The sequence below is a fragment of the Glycine max genome, chromosome 18 (genome assembly GCF_000004515.6).
Source record: "Glycine max cultivar Williams 82 chromosome 18, Glycine_max_v4.0, whole genome shotgun sequence".
Lineage (NCBI taxonomy): Eukaryota > Viridiplantae > Streptophyta > Magnoliopsida > Fabales > Fabaceae > Glycine > Glycine max.
Window position 1 is genome coordinate 49,781,911 of NC_038254.2, and position 23,953 is coordinate 49,805,863.

At 32.1% G+C, this 23,953-nt stretch overlaps 1 non-coding gene and 1 pseudogene across 1 annotated transcript; one reads left to right on the top strand and one right to left on the bottom strand.

Moving 5' to 3' along the window:
• The first annotated feature begins 7,152 nt into the window (after nucleotides 1-7,152).
• MIR164I (microRNA MIR164i) lies at nucleotides 7,153-7,309 on the top strand. The gene has a single exon (NR_126718.1). It is a non-coding gene; the product is annotated as a microRNA MIR164i (primary transcript).
• A 10,328-nt stretch (nucleotides 7,310-17,637) lies between these two features.
• Nucleotides 17,638-19,350, bottom strand: LOC100776498 (pentatricopeptide repeat-containing protein At2g38420, mitochondrial-like; annotated as a pseudogene).
• Between the last annotated feature and the right edge of the window lie 4,603 nt (nucleotides 19,351-23,953).

Genomic DNA, 23,953 nt, shown 5'->3' on the forward strand with positions numbered 1-23,953 from the left:
GCTATTCAAATTCCTGATATGAGTGCTTCTTTTTTCTCACATAATTCGATCTCGTTGTCAAAAGGATTATGTGACAGTTGAGCATCATTATCATGTAAATATATTTAATACTTTCATAAATTATCAGTGAAAGAGTTGAATAGTAGATTTAATGAGCAAGCAACTAAGCTTCTAAAATTGAGCACAACTTTAGATCCTAAAGATGCATTCAAGTCATTTAATGCTAGAGACATTTATACTCTTATTGAGAAATTCTACTTTTTAGATTTTTCTAACGAGGAAAAGATTCAATTGGAATATGAATTGTGACATTATGAATTTGACTTGCCAAAAGATGTCAACTTCACAAGTTTGTTCACTATTAGTGAATTATGCCAAAAATTAGCTTGAGACTGGGAAATCAATTTGTTATCCTTTGGTTGGCAAATTACTACGACTTGTTTTGACTCTTCTGGTGTCACCAACAACCATAGAACTTGCTTTTTCAGTTATGAAAATTATAAAAACAAGGTTACCCAACAAGATGAAAGATGATTTTTTTCACTGATTACATGATTGTTTACATTGAAAAAGAGATTGTTAAAAATTTACCACAAATATAACAATTGATTGTTTTACATCTATGAAAAAAAGACAAGCACAACTTCAGAAGTGAAGGTTTATGTTCAATCATTTTATATCTTTTATAATATTAACTATAGTTATATATTGTCTTGATCCTTTTCAAATTCTTTGCATGTTGGTTAATTTTTTATTGACATTATTCAAAGTTCATTTTTTGATGATAATGAGAAAAGTGACTTATTGTTGGTCTTGTATTTGATAGGTTAATCTCTTTTTTCAAAGATAAGGAATGCTACTTTTTCTTGAGAAGGATGCTACTATTATTTCGCTACTTTCTCGTACTTTTTTCTATTGATCAATTGATATTTGTGTACCTATCACACTTGTTGGTTAATATCTTTTATACTTAATACAATTATATATTTTTTCTGCTCATAAAAAATGTTAAATTTCTTACATATATTTTGCATGCGAAAATTTAATTGTTCTTTTTGAAGTTATGTTATTTTTTTTTTAAGTTAGCTCCCCTTAAATTAAATTCGTGACTCCCTCCCTGGTTAAGGATTCTATATTAACTCGTAATATGATCAAAATAATATGTACAATTGTGATATGGGTAAAATAGCATATATAAATAAGAAATAATTCTCTGTTATAAACTAATTTTTGGATTTTTTTTATAATAATTAATTTTTGAATTTGAATTAGATTTAAATTTAATTTATAAGAATTTGTTCATTTCTTGACTTGCTCGCGCCATCATGACGATATGATGGTGCCAGTTACTAAACCATAATTCTTTGTTCCAAACTTTGGAAGAAGAAAAAGATATATTCACACTACAGGGTAGATTATATGAATTTGGGGTTCAATTAGATCCGCACGTTCCCAACTTTATGAAGGCTTATGATTGAAATGTTGCCGATACAAAAGCAGGCCAAAGTTTCCTCCAATTTGTTTACAGTGCAATACTGTTGTAAAAACGTTGTTATTATTGGAGTTATTATTGTTTTTTTAGCAATTGAAGTTAATATTGTAACAATAACTATTTACCCCAGAGAAACACACTATTGAAAATCAATAGTGAATATTCTTGATCACGTGACTTTTGATAAGAGTAAAACTAGTCACAAGATGTGTTCAGTAGTGTTCTCCTTTCAAAATATAATTACTTCCCACTTATTAAATAAAACTAGTTTTAATTATTCTTTGGCTCCACTATTTGACATTGTGCTTACAAGTGACATGCCCATTAAACAGAGTCCAATGCCACCATACCTACTTTCTTGTTCAACTCCCTATTTTGGTTAACACCAAATAAAGCACTAATCTCATTTGTTAGTTAACTATTTCTTTTTAGAGTGTGATGTCAAGTGTAGCTTACAAAATTGACGTGTCTGGGATTATATATTTGTAAATCTCAAAAGGCCTTCCAAAATCTTACTCTCTTTTTATATATTCCTATACTTTTATATTATAATCTAATAATTATTTTTCATATATCATATATCATATATCATATATCTATATTTTATACTATAGTATATTCGGTTAATATTGTCTTCTTCTACTCACATCATTATCAATGTCCTGGTGGAGTGGAAAGCCATGTCAATGGGCTGCATCCACATATTATATATCAATACCATCCAGCCAAAAAGCTAGCCTTTATTGTTGGACCTAGAAAGTGTTAACTACATGGCTAATAAACATAATGAATATGTCAGTCATAATTAATATACTACAAGGTTTGGCCATACCATTGCAGTGTGATGCTGCATTCTCTATGATTGGCTTTTTATTATCTAATTTTGCCAAATGTCATGACTTGGGTGGTTCCAAAAATCCAAAAATGTGTGATTTGAGCCTCATGCAGGACCCAAAGGAATAAATTTTACGGACACACTAATCTTTTGTTTTCACACATAACATGTCTTGTTGGAAAAAAATGCCCCACTAATGCCTTTTTACACTTACTATGGGGTCTTTCTTCAAACCAAAAGAGTGGCACCATGTTAATACCTATGCATGCTGTGGAATAGCACAAACTTTTTCTAAATCAAACCATTTTGTAGAGCTAGCTAATTATAAAACAAATCTATAGGGGTCTAGGAATCATATAGCTCATATATGTGTCTCTATATTGTTTCTACATGGCTCTTTTTTAACCTCTCTCTACCTTCCATCATAGGTTGCTACATATAGGCATTGCTGCTTCCTGTTTCTGTCTAATAGGTTACTGGAGATTTTCTTGACTATCCTAACTTACTATGAATTGCTTGCTATATTTTTGTTGATGTGAAAATTTAGGAAATTGGCACACTCAGGAGCTAAATATATCTATGCAAACCCCTTAAAAAAACTTTTGCTCTCTTAAAATATTTTGAGATTCAATTTTGGTCCCTATAAAAATTTAGTATATTAATTTTATATTTACCAAAAATAATATGATTTTAGTCCCCTACTATCAAGACCTAAAAATATGTGTTTATGTGAAAATAAAGAAACTAATTTTTTTTTAAAAAAATTGTAACTAAATCCAATTTAAAGAAGGATCAAAACTAATATCATCCAAACTTTTTGATATAAAAAATGCTAGAGGATACAATCGAACTTTGCCTCCTCATGACCTTTGGTATGGTGACTCATGGACAAAACTCAAGTGGTGGAATTCCAAAATTTGATACCCTGAATCTCTTCTATCTGATTCTAAAACGTGTTGCATTATCATGAGTTGGCCAAAGAAATAAAAATCTTTCAAGTTGTTGACTTTTTGAGAGAAAGAGAGATGTCATTTTCGATCTGCCAAAGTAAATTAAAGAAATCATGTTTCCCTCCCTAAGGTGGGGAACAAACGTTTGGAGCCTTGAAGTTACATTATTATTTTTTCTTCTTTATATATAGCTCCAAGAAAAAGATGAGATTTGATGCATAATCACACTTCAGAGCTTAATACATTCTTCCTTAAACTTATGAGTGAAACACTACATATGGGAATTTGGAAGTTGCTCTTTTCTTTGTACATTAATTCTTCCGTATGAGTTAGGCAAGAAAAACTTCTGTGGTCTTCTCATGGGAATGGACTAACCAGGAAAGAGACATGGAAATCAAAAGTTAGCATAGTAAAAAATACATTCAGTAAAATCACGAAGCTTTAAAACCTTAACCATTTTTATCCTCCTTAGAAAGAAGACAAAGAAAAAGAAATCATATAAGAAATTAAATAATAAGCTAATTGCCTCATTATTATTATGTCCTTATGCTCCATAAACTCGCTATTCTATACGAGATATTTTGAATAATTCAATTCAAAAAAAGCAGCAGTTAGCTTGTTGATTGGAAAAGAATATTCCTGACCACAAAAACAAGAAAACAAAAAAAGCTAGCTATCAAGTGATTGATTAATATTGAAACAAAGAAAAATTTCCCACTATGCAAGTACTTTAGATTGTTTGTCAAATCATGGGTTTTGTAAGCATGATAAACTCATTGTGGATACCATGCACAAGAGCGCTATCTGCAGTTCCATGTACTATAGTACTAGTTAAAGTCACTTTCAAACATAATTGGTGGAACAATAGTGCTAACAATAGAACATTTTGTAATTGTGCCAATTCTTAATCATAATAATAAGGTGCATTTGATGAAGTAATCAACTTCCAATTGCTCAAATGTTCTATGGAGGGAGTTAACCTTACCCTTTTTTCTCCTTATTTATAGTAATTTTTTTAAGAAAAGAAGTGTCGCCAAACTTGAGACAGCAACATTTGTGATCATGACACACAATTTGGGCATGTTATGTGGCAATCAGCTGTCTGAATGTGTGGACATGAAAATATTATGCTAACAACCTCGTGCTAAAGAATGGCTCATCATATATTGTCCACTTCTCAATGAGGGGAAGAATATGGTTCAGAAAGATTGGTCTATTTCTAAATCCTCCTTCTCCCCACATATTTATTACCTTTCTCATTCCAAATCGATATCAACATAGACAATGACACATAATGTAAAAAAATAAAAATAAAATAAAGGTAAGGGTTTATTATATTATTGTGATTTTCTATATATACGGGTAAGATTCTTGTGATTTTTCATACATATGCATGCTGCAATGTTATTTTCCTATTAGACTAGGCGTGCTGCAACTGGTGAAAATTGCACTAGACCAACACATACATTTGGCAGTTATGATGGTTAAAGAAAGTTTAGCTTTACTACTCACTCGGTTATGTGTATATCATGGTGAGATATGAAAATGACAAGGTTTTCTATTTTGGCCACAGATGTATTTAATTGATGATAAATTATAATAGTCGTAGTCTTGAAATTCCAATAAAGAGTGCGGCAAAGAGATTTGTACTTTATAGTGGGATTTCAAATCTCTTTGCCGCACTCTTTTCTAGGATTTCAAGACTATGACTTTTATAGTTTATCATCAATTAAATACAGGGTCTAGAGAAAGGCTTGACCTGAATGTGCACGATTAGCAGAAGACCTTTAACAATCCTTTGCAATTCTTCGCGAACGCTTCCATTTTAACATTAGTGAGCTCGCGACATGCATGGAGCTTGAGGATCTGGTCTTGGAGAATCTCGTAGCACAGTGCAAGCTTAGCACGAGCACGTCGTCACAGTGAATCTGGTCTTGGAGGCTTTGACGGAGAGGTGACCTTGGTTCCTCTCATGACAGCTTGGGAACCCTAGAGGGGAGTCGAAGAGTGAAAATGCAGAGCGCAAGAGAGTACAGAGAGCTAGACATCAAATATTAAAAAAAAAGCATAAAACCTTCTAAGACGATTTTTTTACAAAACCGTCTTAAAATGACAGTCTTTTAAGATGGTTTTCGTAAAATCGTCTTCGTTGAAAACTTTCGTATTTATAAAATTGTCACTGCCTATATACGGGAACCGTCTTAATTTCGGTGTTGTAGAAAATATTTTTTTCTAGTAGTGACTTTCTCTTTTAATAAATTTAAAAATTAGAAAATGTTCTAGATTTGAAGTGTAACTCTTGTGTGTGTACGCTTTTCCTTTAGTTCAATGAACAGAAATTAATGATCTTGTACGATAAGTTCTACTATCCAACCCCCTTGGGCCCCCCTCTATTTTTTCTTCTGTTTTTTTATTATTATTATTACGAGTTAAATGCTATATAGCCTTTGACTAACTCGCCCTTTTCTTTTTCTGTTTATTTTAGTGTGTATATTTATTTATACATGGTTGGATCCTTCAACCTCAACTTCAGTTCAAACCTTCCCAAGGAAGCTTTGACCTTTAACAATAATAAAATAAATTTCTATTTTGAGTGAATCTCATATAAAATCTAATTAAATTCAAGTCTCTAATTTGATGAATCCCTTGCAAATGGTTTTTATTTATTCCAAATTATTCCCTAGCTGAGATTTAGAGAAAAATCTCTCAGTTTTGAAATTTATTTAAAGGATTAACTTTTTCCAATACACATTGTTTCATATACACAAAAATGATGAGAATATAATGAAACACTTGACCAAAATTTACGTAATTATCTGTTAACCATATTATATACTACGTCAATAAATGACTAATTTATTTTTCTAATATATTATTTGTGTTTGTCTTCCTTGTCCTAAGTATACATGTTCAATATGGTTTAATAATAATTTTATGCCATGGTGTAGTTCAGGTATGGTGTAGTTCAGGTGGTATCAGTATAATAATTAAATTAGATTTGGCATAGTGGGAATATATTTATAAAAAGTACAATTCTCGCACGAATACAAGATTTACAGACAAAACCAATAAAAAAACTTAAACTAATATTAAAATAATTTGATCACAGTTTTTATTAAAATAGATTTTACTATTATTTTAAGAATTCAATTTCCATTCATATAAATTCTTTACACAATCAATTAAAAACCATTCTTAATAATTGATATGACTTTTAAATTTAACTTAATAGAAAATGGTTCAATTAAGTGATTTGTACGAGATTTTAAATTCAAGTCTTATTGTTGACATTAATTAGTCACCGAAAGAAAAAAATATGACTTTTGAATTAATTATTATAAAAATTAAAATTAAACAACAACATAATTTTTATGATATATTTTAATTAAATCTTTATTTTAATATATCAGAAACTCTTGATTAGTTGTGTACACTTCAAAAAAAAAAAATTGTCTGTAAATCTTGTTGCCACCCTAATTTTGGAGCACTTCGTGGGATATATGAGTAATTCATTGTGTATAGGCCGAGTGATCAAGTGGTGTGTGGTCCTGTTATTTATGACTTGTGACAAGCTGTTTGGGTTAAAAACTCAGGCCCCGCACCCAACTAAAGCTTTTTTCATTTCTTGTTCCCATCTCCCATTCCCACCTTTAAAAACACTCTCAATTCCCTCTTTTGTTATACATGAGTAAGCTTGAAGCACCAAAGTTGCAGTCGGGGGAGTCACAGATTAAATTCACCGCTTCTTTAACCTTTGTGTTTCTCTTTCTCATACCATTTTTTCTTTCCCTATAGCTCCTTTAATTTTCTTGTGAGAGTCAGAAAAGTATCACTATATCAAGTGACATGATCATCAGAATTGAATTAGGTGCATGTTGTGCAAGATGGAGAAGCAGGGCACGTGCAATACTAACTCATGAACACTACACGGGGCGTGAACTCGGAGAATCATATTCTCTTCTGCTTCATTTCACCAACAAGAGAGATCCTATTAGTTAGTTCTTCATGTGCCCCTCTTCCCCATCATGACAACAGCACCTTATATATATTGCATTTGGAAATGTTGAAGGATGAGGTTTGCTTGGCTTCTGCTCAAAATTCAGCACCGAGTTTTAATGGTTTATGCTCCATATTGAAGGTGAGTAGTTGTTTATCATTAACATATTCTTCATCTTTCCCCCCTTTATTCAACACTAGCATGTCTTCCACTCCACGCATGATGAGATTGACAACACTATTAATTAGTATTTGAAATCAGTGTAAAGGATATATAATAAGTGTGCATAGATTTGGTGACGTTTAAGATTAGAAAAATAATAATTATATATGTTATTTTAAGTTTTCTTAGAAATATTGGGAAAGAAAAAGAACATAATTTCTATATAAATATTATGGTGGATAAACATTGAAGTGAACTATTTTAATTGTGTTTAGTCAAAGAACATGACATATTAAGCATGTATATTAATCAAAATGATGAAGGGTGTTAGTGTGAGTCACATTCTAATTCGTAGGTTTCCCTTTCTTTCTTCCCCCCAATCACTCAACGCACAAAAGAATTTTCTTTGATGTGGAAACTAAACCCAAATCTTGCATAAAGATCACCATGCAAGACTATATATCATGATGTAAAAAACTTATTTGGCTTCAGTTTCATCTTACTTTGTGTCAACTGAAAAGGTCATTCTCAATGAAGCACTAGCTAATGTTAATGACCTTGCCTCGACCTCAATTTCTTATGCTTTTATTGTAGAAATTGACCAAAGTGGTATATGAGTCGGTGCCCGGTTTATCCTTCCGCAAAAGAAAAAGCTCATTTGTTGGGCGCACTTAGGAAGTATTGACATAGTGGCATGCTTTTTCATGGGTTAATGAATTTTAGAAAAAAATTCTAGCACATGTTGCCCTATAATTTTACACCTTTAATTTATGTGCATAGAAAAAAATTTGATCGTTTTGCATGCATATGCAATCATTGTCATGTCAATTGAAATGAAGCCTTTGAACAAGACAAAATGAGGAGAAGGAATTTTAACTTTTGTTTTTGTAATATACATATAGGAAGTGAACAGGGTTAAAAAGAAATGCAGTTATTCCATTCCACTACTAGTTATTGTGTTTATTTCCGCAATATGGCAAATGCATGCCTAGTTTGTAGTAGCTAGGTTTTTGTCAAGCCTCAGGTTCTTCTTGCTTATAATTGTATTAGTGGTGCTTAATTTTATTTTTTTTTCTGGTATCATCTATGGCTTGAACTTGCAATCTTTATATGCAATTATGGTTGCAATATTTGCAATTAGAGAGATCTCAATTATACTTCATCAACTCCAATTACTGGTAAATTTTTACAATTTTGGTAGTCACAGTGGTGGATAGTTAACACCTTGTCATAAATTCAGTTATGGAACTTAAGGTTATCCAGTTATTCACTATATCTTCATATTAATTAATTTGTTTATTTGAATTTTGCTTGTTGAGACAATTATAGAAACTCCATCATGAGAGACGGGCAAGATTTTTTTGGCAATACAAGCGAGAAACTTACCAAAATTACATAAAATATAACTTCAATATCACTTTTTGAAATGCAAGTATGATATAATTATCCCAACTTCATCAGTTTTCTAACTAGTAAGCATCTAAAACTGTCTACTGGGTAGTTGGATAGTATGATATTCTGTGATCATAGTCTGCATATTCTTCACATGAAATTAAGAAATAAAAATTACTTGAGCATATTTACCAAACTCATTATTAATAATTATGTAACAAGAATTGATGGTGATGTTCAAAAAAGAAAAAAAAAAGAAGAAAAGGATATGAACAAAACAATAATGTGTCCAACAGACAGCACATGTAAATGGCATAGTGAGGAGTCCCCATATCATGCTTTGGCCTTACCCTTTCCGTATACCTACTTAAAGGATCTCTCTTTAATTAACCACACAAAAAGGCTTTTGAAAATTTTGGAAATATGTGGTGGTATTTATGTATGTGCTTTGATACCCTATTAATTGTTTCAGTGACTGCCCGTTTTGTTTGCATAAATAGCATCTTAGGAAACATGGGGTCGTGGATACAGCTGAGATGGGATAAGACTTGAGAGTTTTAGCATAATTATTTGCTCATATTAATTGAGATGCCAATTTATGATAATATTCATTAACTCACTCTCATTTTGGAACACAATAGGACCATTCCATTTCCATTAAACCCTAAATTTAACTTCATTTTATGAGCCTTTATTGCTACATTAATGTCACATGATGCTTAAGTCTGCTAATTAGTGATTGACTCGCATGCTTCTGTGGGAAAATATCAATCAAATTTCCTTTTTTAAAATGTAAGAAAATTTGTTTTTTAATTACTTGCCTCGTCCTAGACTGTAATTGTGTTCTAAGAGTTTTCATATTCATACTAATAATTAAGATACGTGGGCCTTGTAATAAAGTAGTTTAGTTTCTTTACACCGACAAGCTCTACCTTCAAATGAGAAACCCAAATTAATTACATTTATTTTCTTTTCTACATCTTTTCTTGGCTTTCTGTGTTTTAGATTGTGGCAAGCATCTTGTTAAGTTTAAAAGTAGCGAAAAAACGGGTTCAAGTTAAATTAAGTCATACCTTAAATGTGTTTTTTGGTTTAATTACTTATTAAACTCGAAGTTTAAACTTTACTTTCTTGATATAGTTATTACCTTTCTATCTGTTTAAAAGTTTAAGTTCTAAGTTGACCTAAAAATGTAATCAAATGTACGTCTATTTTATAAAGATTTAAAAATACACATAAATTAATTTTATTTTGAATAAGCTAATAGGTTTACGTCTTTGTGTAAATAAATGGACTTCAATTTTTTTAATCAGTTAATAAATATATCATTTCAATATTTATCTAATTAATAGGTTTGAGTGACCTAAAGTCTTATTATTAAATGTTTTACAATAATATTGAACTAGTCAATAGTTATATAAAAATTATCCCGTCGTTGCTACATGTTGACTGAACAATTTTTCAGTTTTTTTGTTCACCCAATTGCTTCTTTTTTTTTTTCTTTGCTTTTCCTTCAATAACAGTACATTTGCACGGGGACCAACGCTAGTTTATAAAATAACTCAAGGTAAAACAAGTTTAATATATGGAGCTTCAGTTTTATCAAAAATAAAAATAAATATGGGACTTCAGTCATAAGCTTTTATGAGAGGGTTAACCTACTCTCATCCGTAGTTGCAAGTCTATAATTTAGTACATATTGGGTCTCACTTAGTACATATAGGCATATCTAGTAAGTAGGTTTGTCAATATATTTATGTCAAACTATAAAAGGAAAGTCTTTCTATGCTTTACAGATAGGTTTAACTAAGTAAATAATAATAATTTATTACATTATACTTTGAAGTATTTTTTATATATACTTATTGACTTTTCGAAATTTTTAATTAAGTATTAGCTTACGCGAAAACTTAAGTCTCTTAGCTTATTTTAAAATAAGCCAATTAACGAAATAAAAAAAAAAAGTAAACTTATTAGCTTTTTCAAAATTTATTAAATTTTTTAATATATTTTTGGTTAAATTAACCTGTTAAATGGGTTGTCTTAAAAAAATTTATATATTAAGTAAGTTAGATTTAAATTTTTAATTTAAAGATATAAATAAAATTCATTTAAGATATGCCATTTTACTTGAACATTTTCACTCCTTATCCTTAGAGGTCTCAAGAGACAAACATTTTAACTCCTAATTAAGAGTTTTCTTTGAAAGAAAAAGAAAATAAGCGAATCGCGAGACAATCGTGGGTATATAGTTCTTATTATAAATTCATTAGAGTTGATTTAATAATAAAGAATTTGAGTAGTGAACAAGAAATTTTAATTTTAAACTTCAGTATACATAAAAAGAAAAAAGAATATACATATTGCTTGTCATGGTAGAATCTATGCATCATTCTATACCTAATGAGCTTTCAAGTCATATTTAATTGTCTCCGAAAATTCTATTTCCAATTACTCGTCAGTTTTAGCACCCTTTTAACAGAGAGTTAATATTTCCACAAGGTAATATATTAACAAAAATCTTCCCATGAACTAACTACGAGGATTTAAAGAGGTTTTCGACATAACTTTAGGCCTACATTTGGAGAACCTCTCTAGTCTATCCCTCTCCAATCTCTCTCCCACCATTAGAATGATATTTATTCGATCTCCAATGAATGTTCTATCTAAAACCTCTTCTTCCTGAATTCTCATAGTCAATTCACAACAAATCTTAATTATTTATATATTACTACACACAACCTTTTCAAGAAAGTTTAATTGGACGCTTAAATTCCAAGTTCTTAAATGAAAATAATTTTTCGGTGAAATCATCTTGAATGAGAAGTGGGAACATACATTAACTAAATTATTATTAGCTCAAATTTATTAAAAATTATAAAATTTTATAACATTTGTTTTTTTTAACAAATTTATATCTTTTGTAATTTTCTATAAATTTTAACCAGTAATTTTAAGGAAATATACTAGAATGTGTCATTAGCATTCTACCGGCCATTAACCAAAATGTTTTTTTTACATATATATATATATATATATATATATATATATATATATATATATATATATATATAAACATGGATCTTTGTGCCTTAGTTGTGGCATGTGTAAAAATTATTCATTTTTTTTATTATGCATGTAATATGAGTTCTTTTTATTTTTAATAATTTTTACCAAATACTCTTGTGAAACCTTATGCACATATGTTCGCTCTTCTGCGATGCTAATCGGCAAATGTACCAAGTCGTACAAGTAATATAAAATGATAAGAACCGAATATCAAATCCACAGGAAATTTGTTTCACTCAGAAAATATATGTTCAATCGCAAATATTTGTACACCATTAAAAACAAAGTAAATGTCAAGTTGGATTTTTGTGTAGAAATCTAGTTAAATACAAACTAAAATATCTAGAGATTGAGAAGTAAAAACAGTCAAGTTAAAAGCATCGGATTGTTCTACTGAATCTACTTTGATGTTGCTATGTATTTTTTTCTATTTAATGTTATCTTAGTGTTCTTATGTTGAAAGATTACCCAAACCAAGATCCCTCGAGTGAATGAGCCTAACTCTATTTAAATCTCGTCCTTAATCCCTCAACAAACTTAGTTTAAACGAGTTGCATTAAGATTACAGCATAATAAGGACTAAATCACTGCACTTTATTCCTATGCATATAGTTTTGTAGCTTGCTCTATCAAGTTCTAAGGTTTTAAAGCATTTCCCAGTACTATACATACAAATGGGTGATCAAGCCACAAGCATGCAAAAATAAGCATAGATAGAAGCAATGAACACATAAAAACAACATTAAATAGATAAGAGAATAATTTTACATCAAAGGTTCAACAGAACTTCCCAACAAAAGGTTTAGGCTTCCATTACAAGTAATGAACTTTCAACACAAAGGATGGATTTTGAGGGAAGAAAATGGCTAAAAATGGTTGAGGATGTCTCCTCCAACCTCTAGAACCCTAATCTCACTCCTCTAACCTAAACTCTCTTGGAGACTTGTTTCTGTCGTTCTAGCTTCTCCCTTGGCTCTATTTTTTGACTCCTCTCTTAGTTTCCGTCAACTTCAGTGTTTTAAAAGCTCCTTGACGTTTCAAATTCTGAAGGCTCGCTTAGCGAGATTGGCTCGTTAAGCGCGAGTTAGTAAAATTTGGCTTAGCGATCTGGGCGCGCTGAGCGCGAAAGAGACAAATGACGCATTGGGCGAGCTTGCGGCGCGCTGGGCAAGCACATCTCTGACTGATCCTCTTCTAGGGTTTTCCATCACACTAAGCAAGCTGTGTGCCTCGCTTAGCGGATGTCACTCGCTAAGCGCATATGTCTCGCTTAGCGAGACACCAGCTGCAAGAACCTTCTCTTCTTTTGGCCTGAAATTGAAGTGGTTTCAACATTAATTCACAAAATGGGAGTATCTATTGTATAAAATCAAACTAAACATGAAAATATGTATAATTCCTATAAAAAGAACCTAAAATTGGGGGGGGGGGGGAAGGCTAATTTCATGTAATTATTCAATGCAAAAGTTAGTCGTAAATAACGACTGACAAACTCCCTCAAATTTACAGTTTTGTTTGTCCTCAAGCAAAGAAATAACAATTTACTTGTCCTCAAGTGACAGAATTCACAATGGTTACTCAAAAATGTGTTTGTTTCAAAACATTCAATCACATGACATAAGTGGCAAGCAATACTTCAACCAACAACTCTTCATAAAGATGTGCAGAATTTTAAAGATATGAACATGATCATTAAGCAGCACAAGTGAAATAAGCTAGCAAGCAAGACAAGTATTAAGGAAGGTTCATCAAGCATAATCCTCACGGTCATTGTTTCACTCATAAGCACAAGTGTTTAAGGCAATTCTTCAAATCAACAGCAAACACAAGTCTCAACTTTTGCATTTCATCTCATGCCATACAATCACAAACACACAATTTGAATCTGAAGGACTTTCTTGGCTTATAATGAGGTTGGGCTACAAACAATTCATGGTTTTTTTAGGATGCAAAAACTTCGGTTCTAGGAGAGCATTCATCCTTAGATCAACTCTTTCCTTTTATTCCTAGCTTCTATTGAAATGCCACCAACATATAAGACACTTAACTTAAGTAAACACACACACAAACTTTTATTCTTGAAACTTCTCTCTTTTTTATATTTTATTTTAGCATTTTTACTTACTGCTTCTTGACACAATTTTTTTGTGTGGTTGTTACTTGTCCTACCATAATTATCATCACCCAATATCTTCCCCCAAATTTGGGACAAATTTGCTTTGAACCATGATGCTCTCCTACAACCTAAAGAAAGGTCGATGGAGATTATAATTCAACAGGCTTAAGGTTCAACTCAATTAATCATATTTAAGTTCAACATTGGTGCAAAGGATTCATCATTCATGAACAGGGTAAGCTGTTTGGCTAATTCAATCAATCACAGCCTTCATCATTTCCAAAATCATGCATTCATTCAGTATTAAGAGATTCATGAAAAAATTGGTACCCAATGCTAGTCGTTCTCTCACAATTAAGGTTCACACAACTTACCGGGTTATGGCTAATGATTACCTTCACAATTTACCTGTCAAACATACTAACATTTTCACTCACGTCCCTAATTCATGTTTTCTTCTCTTCTAATTACTCCATACTTATTCAAAGCACGTGATCTAACATCGCAATTCACTCACATCATGCAATCAACCAATTTCAAAACCAATCACAAACACCAAAATTTCAAACCAAAACAATCCACTGTGCATATAAATGTATATTGTTTTAAAAACTGTAAAGTTTGCTAAATAAGTAAATAAACTAAACTAATATTGAAATTTAAAAATTGTATCTAAAAAACAGAAAAATAAATGAAGTCCTGTCTTCAGTCATCCTATGCTGGTGTGGGCTCATCATGAGGTGAAGAGGGAGCATCCCGGGCTGACAATGATGTGTGCTAAGCTGGAGTGGGCCAAGGATCCTAGGTGCTCTACGCCACCTCTATATCAGCTGCATAATTTGTGTCTGCAGTGCCATCCTCTTTCTCAGTAGCCTCCACAAGTGGTGAGGCAGTAGGGGTGACCTCTGGTGTCTCCTCCATAGTGGCCTTGGGTGATGCCTCCGGCTCTGGATGTGGCTCCTGGGCTGTAGGAGCCTCACCTCCCCCAAGAGGAGAAGACTAGACTCCTGGTCAGGCCACCTGAGCCCTGAAATCCTCCATGCTCATAATGGGCCGATGCTAAGTCAGGTCGTGAATGCTCTACATCACCAGGCATAAGCCATGGTGAAGACTCTACAACATCAGCACTTACTAAAATCTTTGTGCTTTGAGCGGAGGTGCCGGAGTGTGCTGGAGGTGCAGGAGTGGGAGTTGGTGGTGCTAGAGCTGGAGCAGGGGGAGCAAAAGAAAAAGCATCAGGTCCTCGAGCCCAAGTCTTATGGGTCCCCAAAAATATGATCGTGGGATCATCCGGGTTCCAATAATTCTTCAGGATATATGCCAAATTAATGGCAGGGCTCAAGGACTCAAAAGTGAGTGAGTTAGGGACCACTCCTCTGGCGATGCATAGGGCTGTAATGAGTGCAGGGAAGCCTAGCCGAGAGGAGTTGGACTGGGCCATCTGTGAGATCTCTCCAGAGATGATGGAGCCCAAGTCCATGTCCATCTTCATCACCAACCCGTTTACCAACCTCGCCCTGTCCATATTAAGATCGGACGTATGAGAGGTGGGGGGGAGGTTGGAGTATGATAACACACTTCAGGTCTGCGCCAATGTGGTAAGATCCTTCCTCAAGAGCTTTCAGGGTGCTCCCTCAACATTCAATACAAAACCTCGCCCTAGAATACACAATCTGGTGGCGAGCTCCTAAGGGTCTAGGTGTGAATGGCAGAACCTGGAGTAAGCGAAGTACCTCTCCCTTGGCTCCAAAACCACCAGGGTCTCCCAGAATGTTAAGCGTCTCAGCATCGAACTTTATCAGCTTGCCCCTCACTCTAACCTGCCTCAGGGACTTATTCTCTGGATCGAACAAATTAGCATAGAATTCCTTGACCAAGGCTACATCAATGCGATCATCAAGCTGCCTCGTCAAGGCCTTGTAACGCTCCCTGCGGAACTCATCGTACTCCATGACAGATAAAGTGACGTTCCTCTCCAGAAGGATGTTCCGGGAGTGAACGTTCTGCTTGTAATGCTCCCAAGCAACCTCAGAAATAAATATGGTCGTGTCATATGGTTCCCGAGGTCAAGAGGCAGTTGCTTTCCTCTTCCTAGAGGCCATCTGCATCAAAAGAATCATAGGAATTGAAATTAGACAAGTTTTATTCAAAACTAAAAACACAAAAATAAAACAGAAAAATGAACAATTTAATCCAGTATAAAAAATTTCTAATTTAATGGGAGGCAACCCAATCTTTTTTCGGTATAAAAAGAAAACTTGTCTAAAAAATGATCTAATTTTCTAAAAAATGATCTATTTTCAATTTTCTAATGACAATTTTCTAATTTCTAATTTGTAATGACAATTTTCTAATTTCAATTTTCTAATTCTAATTTTGGTATAAAAAAGAAAACTTGTATAAAAAATTTATAATTTAATGGGAGGCAACACCAATGACAATTTAATCCAGTATAAAAATTCTAATTTAGTCGCTAAATGTATAAAATGTGACAATTACTTTGTGTTGTACAACTTAAAGTTCAAATCGATTCTTGAACTTTAATACCAAATGACAAAATGATCCCATAAAACTTAACAACATAACATAATGGTCGCACTTTTTAAACATCTAGGAACTAAACCATAATTTCCGTTCTTTTAAAGACTAAATTGTCACTGATTTACCACTGATTTACCCATTCAGGAACCATTATAGCCATTTACCCATAAAAGATATATTAAGATATAGCAATACGTTTAGAGTAAGGATATTGGCTTCTACTAAAAAGAGTTGTATACTCGTATTCAATACAAAATTCAAATTTAATATCACAAACTTTACAGCAATGAAATAACTTGAACAAGGACAAAAATAAGTTAGCAGACAAGCTCAAAATCAATGAACAATTGGAAGACCTGGGTAACCCTGCAAACACATTTGAGTTGGACTTTGTCAGATTAAGATACAAGACATAGTGAGTGTCTTCCAATATTTTGGTTGCAATGAGAAGTTGTGGAACTCCTTATAAGAGAGCAGAAGAAAGAATATAGCCTTTCCAGGCTTGTCTTCAGATGGCTTTCCGGGAGGCCAACCAAAAGTTCCTCCGCATATTCTTGGTCATCTCTGGGAATTGAATGACAGCCATCGATTGAATTTGATCTTCCAAGGATTTCTCTAATGCCATTTCTAGAAATATCCCCAAATAATTTTTCTCTTGATGCATTGAGTGTGACCATCCTCCTGATGCAGAGGATTAGAGATAAACCTTGAACCGTCAAGACTCGCCCAGATATCATCCAGCTCTAATTGCATTGGACCAACTGCCTCTTGTGAACTTGTCTTAAAGTCATGAATCTGACTACAACCAAGATTGTGCATTTGACTGAGGAGTTATCACCTTTCCCACAGGAGCACCAAATAAGTTTTTTTTTTGGGGTCACCATGTGATTTGATAGCATCTTTGCATCCCTCATAAATTCTATACACTCTTTAATGAATACATCATCACCACCAAGACTAATTATATTCTGAACATGAAATCCCGGGTTACATCAAAACTTGTGAATACAAAGGTTTTATGTTGAGTTGTGAAAGGAGCTACCTCATGAATGTTACTCAAATATGGCTTATACACGAAGCATGAAATTAAACAATTAGAGATTTGCTTTCCACATGCGGGCTGAAGATTTCATGTCTCTTTAGTTTGTTAACTGCTGATATGGTTTAGCTCTTCAACCAATAAGAGAGCCTAAATGTTTCAATAACATATCTATCACCTGGACCAGTTTAACAACTGAGATTAATTTGGGCCCAACAAGCGAGAAAATGTGGTTTCTGAATACCCAACTTTACATCCTGAGTTAAAAAGAAGTGCTTCCCAAGTACTGGACCCAGGAACAAAACTTTTTGCAACCATTTTCTTGGTCAATTCCATCGCTTCAGTAAAACAAGTCCTTTTGGCACACAGATGAAGTATGATGTCGTCAAATGTTGAAGATCTAGGAAATAAACACTTCTCCAACATTTCCTCCAACAAAAGACAAGCTTCACCAATCTCACCTATCCCAACCAAACCATCAAGCACGATCCTGTATGTATGCAAGTTGTGCCCTACACCCTTCCACCCCATCTCCTTCATTAGCCCCCTTGCCTTAACTAAGTCCCCTGCTACACACAAGGCACCCAATATAGTATTGTAAGTAACCACATTCGATTTGCATTCTAACTCCTCCATAGAAGCAACAATCTGAAGCGCCTTGTCTACCTTATTCTGCTTACACAGACCATTTATATACACATTATAAGTATAAACATCAGGAATGAGTCCAATTACAAGCATTTCATCAAATAGTTCACCTAGCATCACATACTCCCCTTCTGCTACAATCCCACTCAAGACCATAGTATAAGAAACAATATCAGGATTAATTCCATCCTGTTTCTGCTGGTTCAGAATGTGGAAAGAATCCATGCCCCTCCCTTCCTTCACCAAGAACCTAATCATGTTTGTATAATCCATGACACCAGGACAAAATCCTAGTTTCCTCATATCCCTCCAAACAACCAAAGCCTCAACACTGGTCAAATCCTTTTGCTCACACAATGCAGATATTATCAAAGAACATATCTTCTCATCCAAACCACACCCATCTTCTATCATACAATTCAGCATCTTAACGGCATAACCCACCTTCTTAATTCTAAACAAGGCCCTGATCAAAACCCGGAAAGTCGATTCCTCGACATGAATATTCATATGCTGGCTCTTCAGCAAGATCCGTGGAACCATCTCGAGACACTCCCTCTTCCTACAAAGCAGTGAGAGAACCAAGTTCAATGAGCAAACAGTTGGTGTGCACCTGAACCTGGGGATTCTGAAGAACAAATCAACAGCATCTTGGACCCTGTCAGCAAGACCATAGAACCTAATAAGGTACACCAGGATGGACTCGGGTGTTTCAAACTTCTCCAAGTGTTTAAGGTGGTCGAGGACAGGAGCAATGCCCTGCAACTGGGAGGTGCTGGTTAGGGTTTTGAGGAGTCAAGGTGTAAGCTTTTGGAGTTGGGTCAATGCTATAGGCTTTGAAGGAGTCAAGGAGAGTGGAGAGGAGAAAAGGGTAGGGAAGGTTGGGTCTTTGGGGATGTTGGGAAGAACCCATTTCTAGGGTTGCTTGTTTGAGATTTTTCATGGCTTGTTCTTCACCGAAGTTGTGGTGCCATGAAGTCTTGTAAGGAGAGTGTGGCCATTTCATGAATTTTCTTAGGTATTTGTTGCCTCTCTTGGATAAAGGGTGTCTCACCATTTGGATTTGACGAGGAACAGAGCAAGAACGGACAAGAATTAGCAAAATCAGACGTTACAAACCAAAACCATAAACAGAAATTGGCTTAGACAAAATCATAGCCGTACGATTATATGATTCCTGGTGTGTGTATGTATCTCAGTATCCACGTAATGCACGGATAATATTAAAAATTAAAATCAGATAAATAAGTAAATTAATTTATTAATAACGATACCATATTATTTTAATTATTCATAATTTGTTTTAAAATATTGAATTTAATTTAGAAATAAATATATTAAAAATTATAAAGTAAAATAGATAAAGAGTTAAGAAAAATTCATAAAAACACTGTTGTTGTTGGAAAAAATTTCAAAAATGTTATATCATTAAAAAATGATAGCTAAAAATTTTATCACTCAAAATAAATATTTTAATTTATATAGAGAGGATTTTAATTATAAAATTTTACATACATATACATATAAATATTTATTTATTATATATTTTAATTATATTGAAAACAAATATCTTAGGCAATCAACAACCTTACTAGAAAATACTTCTGTTGACTTTTGTTTTTGAATTATGTTCATCAAAATGTTTTAGTTATCTTTTAATATTTTTTATTAAGTAAAAAAATTATTTGAGTATTTAATAAATATTTTTTTAAATAACTTTTTAATAGATTTTAACGTTTTTTTTTAAATGTTACTTAAAATAATATTTTTTAAAATATCAAGGAGTTTATAATCTTTTTTTTTTCTTTTTTATACTCAACATATTTATCAAAAAAAAAATTATTATATTTTTTTAAAAAAAATAAATCATAATTTTTTTTATTATTTTATATTTTTAATTATTTTAACATATAATTTTTATCAAAGTAATAAATCAATTTTTTAACCTTCAAACTACCATCTTCTAACTTTGAGTGAGCATGTAATCAATAGGCAAATTTACGAAAGGGGATTAATTTTAAAAACTAATTATCAGACACATCTTCCAACGAGACACACACTACAGTACCTAAGTGCAACAAACATTTAACAACAAAAACCATTTTAATTTCTACGTACGTGCAGCAACATTATTAAAACAAACTAAAAGGACAAAATACTTATTTTAAAAATTATAAAAATAATAATAATAATTTAGGTATAAAATAAAAAACATATTTATTATTAGTGTTTCATTGATAATATGTCTTTATCATTTTTTATTTTCTTAATAAAATTAACAATAATAAAGATATGAAAAATAGAAAGGTGGCCTTAACAATTAATTTGGCCAATGCCTGAGCCTGCGTGAGTACTGAGTATATACTTATATAATAAATATATGGAATTTATTATGTATATTTCACTTTTATACGAGTTTCGGTCCGTCCAAAACTAAGGAATGAATTAAAATATGATTAATTTAATCTTCTAGCGTTTCCTGAAAAATTATCACAAGAGATTCACAGTTTGAATAAAAAGAAATTGATTTCTTAAATTCCAATTAATACATAATAATTAACGGAAATTTTTCTTCACTTACAAAATCGAATGCATATGACAATGTTTATTTATTTATTATAACTGGTGTGAAGGAAGCATAAGATCCTTTGGCGAGGAGTGTTTTTAATGATTCCACGAATAAACAATAATTACCCTACTCTTGCTGGAGCTACCGGCGGCACAACATATGTGTCTCGCCAGTAGCACGGGCGGCACAATATGAAAGTAATTATCACAATATGAAAGCAGTTTTTGGGTCACCGATCTTGAAAACTAATTAAAGTATCATAATATGAAAGTAAGGTGGTTTGCAATTTGCAAAGTAAATAAATATCTATATTTTAAAAATTTATAATAAATAGATCTCAGAATTTATAAATTGTTCTAATTTAATTTGTAGATTGGGATTTCGATAAAATTAATTGGACTCAGTAAAATATAGTAATAATTTGGAAGGACTATTCTTTATCTTTGTTAAAGTATAAATGATTATTTGAAAAAAAAATCCATATATAATTAGACTAGCTATATTGATTTAGAGCATTTTTAACTGTGTTTCTTCAATAAGAGCGTTTGTATGAGTTTTTTTTTTTATTAATGAAAACATTTTAAATGATTATTTTTAACCTTATTTCGTTCAAACTATCATTTCAAATTATTTAGTTCTAAATTAAATTTTAATATTTTGAAAATAAATTATTAATAATTAAAAATAACATTGTATCACAATATAAATTATTTATCACAAATTTAAAATGCAATTTATGTGTTAAAAATGATTTCTTACAAATTTTAATCATAATATAATTTATTTACTCAAATATTAGTTTTCAAATAAGTTTATATACTTTACCAGGAATAAAGAATATTTTGTCTAACTCTAACGGAATCTCAACACAAAAGTCTAATATAAAAAAATCATGTATAATTTTGGGGTTCAATTGAAAAATTAAAGAGTATTTTTGAAAACAAAATAAATAATTCAAAGAGATTTTTTTTATTGATAAATGTTAATAGTTATTTGTTACTTTTTATTAGTTGGAGATTTCAACCTTCCCTCTTTTACTGTTAGGCCCAACTTTATATCTATGATAAATAAAGGAGAACAAAGTTGAAAATAAAATTTATGGAAATGATTGTTATTGCAGATAAATAAGAAGCCTGGCACTATGTTTAGCAGAGAGAGAGAGAAGTACATGGTCACTGTGTGCCCGAACATCGATTATGCTTTCATTGTGTCGCTAATTGTGACTCTACTACCACGACATGAGCAAATGTAGTTCACCTTAAGTCTTTAACCTTACTTTCTGGTGGATGGTAGTTAATATCTCAATTTCTTCAACATGTTTATTCAGATTTTATGTTTTTGTGTGTATTCGATTCTTTCATTTATTTTTCCTTCATCTATTTTGAATCATATGGCAATACTTCAATCCAAAAACACCTTTATGCATGATCCACCTCAATTTTACTTAAACTTAATATTAGCAACTTAATAAACCTCATGAGAATATGAAGGAAATTTAAAAAAAAAACTTTAAGCAAAATTAGCAAATTAAACTAGTATTGGAATCTTAAAAAAAAAAAATATATATATATATATATATATATATATATGGACTTAGAAGTTAGTGGCACTGTGGCAGGCACATTGCCCCCACTCTCCATGATAAAAATATGGGTCCTTTTCTTTGGATCACAGTTCCCTAAAACAATCATAAACTTCACGGGTATTCAAATCAAAGGAATTAATTGAACATATACCTGATGTGCACTTTGCACTAAGCATCGCCAAATTACTGTCCACACAAATCTGATCTAGACTTGATTTTTATCCACAGGCATTCATTTCATGACGCGTATACTAATGTACTATGCTTACGTACTAAGCAAGCATGTGTTTCATGTTTTTTAATTACCTTTGCTTTTTGAACTATGTCTCGTAAAATATCTAACACATTTTAGTTGAACAACTTAAGTTAATCATTATGGTAATTAAATCATATACATGTCATGCTTGATGATCAGAGAAAATCTGGCAGAAGTACTGTTCACCATGGTGGGTTCGGAATTCGTTCGATCTTCACTCCCTTCAACATTAATTATTTTCTCTCAATTAAAAAAACAAAAGCAATAACAACAATTCCATGTCCTTGTTAATTAATTCACGATCTAGTTGATACAAGTTTAAGAGCTAAAATTCGTATACATGTACCTAGCTCTCATGCCTCGAGTGATGCGATTAATTGAACAAAGGAGGCTGATCACACCAAGAGCAGTGTCGTTTAATCATAAATTTCAGAATAATATATAAAACTTATTTTATTTTATTTTATGGAATTATAAGATTATTCAGTGATTGAAAAGTGAGAGAAAATTCATGGTTCAAGTTTTTCTCACTAATAAATTAATATTTATTGATAAAATAAAATTATTTTTCAGAGAAATATATATCAATCTTATTCAAGATAATACTAAATATAAATATCTCTTAACTAAGAGATTTAAATTTTTGTTGATTATACAACGAGAGACCTGTCACTTTTATTAGATCCAACCTTCCATTAATTATAAAATAAATTTTATGACATAACTGTATTTTATGTGTTGCTTTAACTAAATTACATGTTAGTATGAACATTTGCAGAAGTTCCTACTTTCTTGTGACTAGCTATGAGAAACGGAAGCATCACATGCATTGAATATATACTCTGTTTTTTTTCTTCAAAAAAAGATATACTATTGCTTAATGCTTAATTTAAAGAACAAAGTATAATCAATTGGCTCAAGTGAGACAAAGTATGCTTTCCGAAGGATAAATTAAGGTGGTCTCGTTATCAAGAACATGGAGTTGTTCAATTTAAGTTTGCAATCCAAATGGAAGTGGAGGTTCATCGCTGAACAGGACTTCTTTGGCTCCCTTTGCTGAAATTCATATGGCTCTTTACACTGTCCTGAGCTACCAACTCGAAATTGGGTAAATAACATCTCAATGGTAGTGAGACATTCACTGCACCAACGACTGCTGGCAATAATGGTTGTTATAGTAGTGAGACATTCTCGTCGAGAGTTTGATGTTATTAAATTTGGTATTATTAAAGTTAATAAATTTCTATTTGATAATAGCACGCTAAATGAATATATGTTGGATGTTAAACACATAGAAAATAA